Below are 3,857 nucleotides of genomic sequence, written 5' to 3'. Positions count from 1 at the left end.
AGCGTAAGTAATATATGGCAAAGGCATTGAGGGTTCTGGGAGGATCGGAATGGAGGTTAGAATCAATGGAGGTGACACTGAACTTGGTCAGGCACATCTCATTGCTGGGTCCTTTCAGGATTCTTAATATAGAAGACCCAACATGTTGAAAGGCAGAATGGGGGTGATATCTTCTTGATCCCAGAGAGCCATGCAGGCTGGAGGCTTGTTCAGACCTTCCCTGGTTTAGTATCATAAGAGTCTACCATGTGAAATTCCTTCCTTAGGGGTAAGAATACCAGAGTTTTAGAAACAAAAGGAATATATGTGTGGGATTGACTGATGTTCATATTCCAGGACTCTAGCAATGTATAAGAGAAGACAGAGGATCCTTCTACCAGCTAAGAAATGGATTCATTAAAGGCCAGACTTCCTATGTGACAGGAAAAAATAGGATGCCTGGGAACATGACTTATTTTTGTGATCACGTTTTTCTGTTATAAGATATTCATCTCATAAACATTCATTGAGTGCCTTTTATGGTTAGGCAGGGTCCTCTTTCACAACATCACCCAACATCCTAGAGGATTCTTTTTTAAATAGCATCATAATAATTTGCTCTTATTTCTGGCAGCTCCTGTCTTCGACATAGTCTTATTTCTGAGAACATAAAGTTACTTGGATATTTCTGATAGGAAAAGCATTGGTTATTTTACTGATATCTTTAGTTCAGTTTGGCTGGGAGATCTTCATTCCCAGAAAAATGTGAGCCCTTAGCTCTGAGCTCAATTAATGTACAGTGTCTAAAGAGTGGCTTTCACTAGCTTGAGAACAATAATCCATGAAGCTGGGGAAGAAGAAAAAGAGCACTTTAAGAAGAATAGTTGGGAGAAACTCAAATCAATAGCCAGGCCAAATCCAAAAAACCCAGTGCCATCGAGTCAATTCCGACTCATAGTGACCCTATAGAACAGAGTAGGACTGCCCCATAGAGCTTCCAAGGAGTGCCTGGTGGATTTGAACTTGCAACCCTTTGGTTAGCAGCCGTAGCACTTAACCACCACACCACCAGGGTTTCCAATAGCCTGGCAGAATGTACAAATTAGTTTTAATCAAAGTGGCTAAAAAGAGCTGGAAAATTTGGAAACATGGTAAAGGGATGGAAACATGGTGAGAGGAGAGGTGGGTAGAACTAGAGCAGGGTGGGAGGTAGAAGCTTTGGGGGCATCAGATGCAGGGATATGGGGCAGGTATATATGGCAGCCATGAAAATGCACTCTTCCAATCTCCTGCGGTGGGCAGCATGATTGACTGACAGCCCCACTGCCGCCCCTCTGGATCCACCACAGTGTTGGTGCTGAGGCCACGCTTCCCACTGACTGCTCCCAGACAGTGACTGAGCCCAGCAGGGCTACTAAGGCTCCAACAGATGATTTTAGCTCAGTGACTCTCCATAAGCCTGTCTGGAAATTTTCTGAAATCATGCTGTAGTGTAGACTCTTCCTACATAATCTTTCCTTCTTGCTCACCTTCTACAGTTGTCAGACCATCATCACAGTCTGAAGACTCTCCTCATCTTCTTATGCTCCCTCCTCTAATACTATAAATTATTTGAAGGTCTAATCCCATTATTGTGTCAGCTTCTTGGCAGATGTAAACAAGTGCAAATGGTACCAAGAGTGGTCTGAGAAAATGGATGGTAAGATGAAGACTTGGGACTGGCTTACTCATGACCCTCAGGGAGTTGTGGGAGTGTTTAATAGAACGTGGCATCTCTATGGGCAAAATAAACAGGCAGCAAGTAAGGCTGTTAAGCATCCATAACCAAGAGAAGGCAAGAGTGGAAGAACTAATGTAAGTCACCCCCAAAATAAATTACAATCTTTTGCTCCATTTCTGGACATGAGACAATTTTCAGACCCAGACCAACTGACTGAAGAGGTGGCCAGGTCCCTGAAAGGACCCTGCACAGTGCAATAAGCATATGTTGTAATGATCCCCTGAGTCCTTCCCCAAAAGTACCTACACAACAAAATCCAAAACACTGAGATAACACGAAGTAATTTCTCTGATTACAACACCATAAAAGCAGACATTAATAACAAGAAGAGCAAAGGAAAAAAAAATCAAATACATAGGAACTGAATAACACCTTACTTAAAAACCACTGGGTAATAGAAGAAATCAAATATGGAATCAAAAAATTCCTAGAATCAAGTGAGAATGAAAACACATCATACCAAAACCTTTGGGACACAGCAAAGGCAGTCCTCAGAGGTCAATTTATAGCAACACAAGCACACATCAAAAAAGAAGAAAGGGACAAAATCAAAACATGAGCTACACAACTTGAACAGTTAGAAAGATAACAGCAAGAGAAGTCCACAGCCACCAGAAGAAAGGACATAATAAAGATCAGAGCAAAAATAAATGAAATAGAGAATAGAAAAATAATAGAAAGAATCAGCAAAACCAAAATTTTGTTCTTTGAAAGAATCAACAAAATTGAAAAACTATTGGACAAATTGACAAAGAGAAAACCAGGAGAGGACACAAATAACCCAAATAAGAAATGACACGGGAGACATTAAAACAGACCCAACTGAAATAAAAAGAATAACAGAGTGTTATGGAAAACCATACTCCAAAAATCTGAAAACTTAGAGGAAATGGATGACTTTCTAGAAACACACTACCTACACAAACTAACACAAACTGAAGTTAAACAAAAAAAACATCTTGACAAAAAAAAAAAAAAAACCCCTGGCCCAGATAGCTTCACCAGAGAATTCTGCCAAACATTCAGAGAAGAGCTTACACCAGTACTACTCAAACAATTTCAGAACATAGAAACAGAAGGTATGCTTCCAAATTCATTCTATGAAGCCAGCATAACCCTGATATCAAAACCAGGCAAAGACAATACACAAAAAAAGGAAATTACAGACAAATATCTCTCATGAACATACCCACTGCCGTCGAGATGGAAAAATTCTCAAATAAATTCTAGCCAATAGAATGAATTCAGCACCATGTCAAAAAAATAATACACCATGACCAAGTGGGATTCATATGCAAGACAGTTCTACATTAGAAAATCAATCAACATAATCCACCACATAAATAAAACAGAAGAATCACACGATCATCTCAATAAGTGAAGAAAAGGCATTTGACAAAGTCTCAATAAAATAAGTATAGAAGGGAAATTTCTCAGCATAATAAAGGGCATCTATACAAAACCAACAGCCAACATCATTCTTAATGAAGAGAGGTTGAAAACATTCTCCTTTAGAACAGCAACAAGACAAGGATGACTTTTAACACCACTCCTATTTAACATTGTGCTGAATGTCCTGACTAGAGCAATAAGGCAAGAAAAAGAAATAAAGGGCATCCAAATTGGTAAGGAAGAAGTAAAACTGTCCCTATTTGCAGATGATATGGTACTATATATAGAAAACCCAAAAGACTCCACAAGAAAACTACTGGAACTAATAGAAAGATTCAGCAGAGTGGCAGGATACAAGATAAACATACAAAAATCAGTTGGATTCCTATACACCAATAAAGAGAACTATGTAAAGGAAATCAAGAAAGCAATACAATTTATAATAACCCATAAAAAACAAAATGCTTAGGCATAAATCCAACCAGGGATGTACAAGACCTATACAAAGGAAACTACAAAACACTACTGCAAGAAACCAAACGAGACCTACATAAATGGAAAAACATACCATGCTCATGGATAGGTAAATTCAACTTTGTGAAAATGACAATTCTACCCAAAGCAATGTACAAATACAATGCAATTCTAATCTAAATACAAACAGCTTTCTTTAAAGAGATGGAAAAACTAATCTTTAACTTTATAT

Source organism: Elephas maximus, chromosome 18 (assembly GCF_024166365.1).
Source record: "Elephas maximus indicus isolate mEleMax1 chromosome 18, mEleMax1 primary haplotype, whole genome shotgun sequence".
Lineage (NCBI taxonomy): Eukaryota > Metazoa > Chordata > Mammalia > Proboscidea > Elephantidae > Elephas > Elephas maximus.
This window is presented reverse-complemented; position numbering follows the sequence as displayed.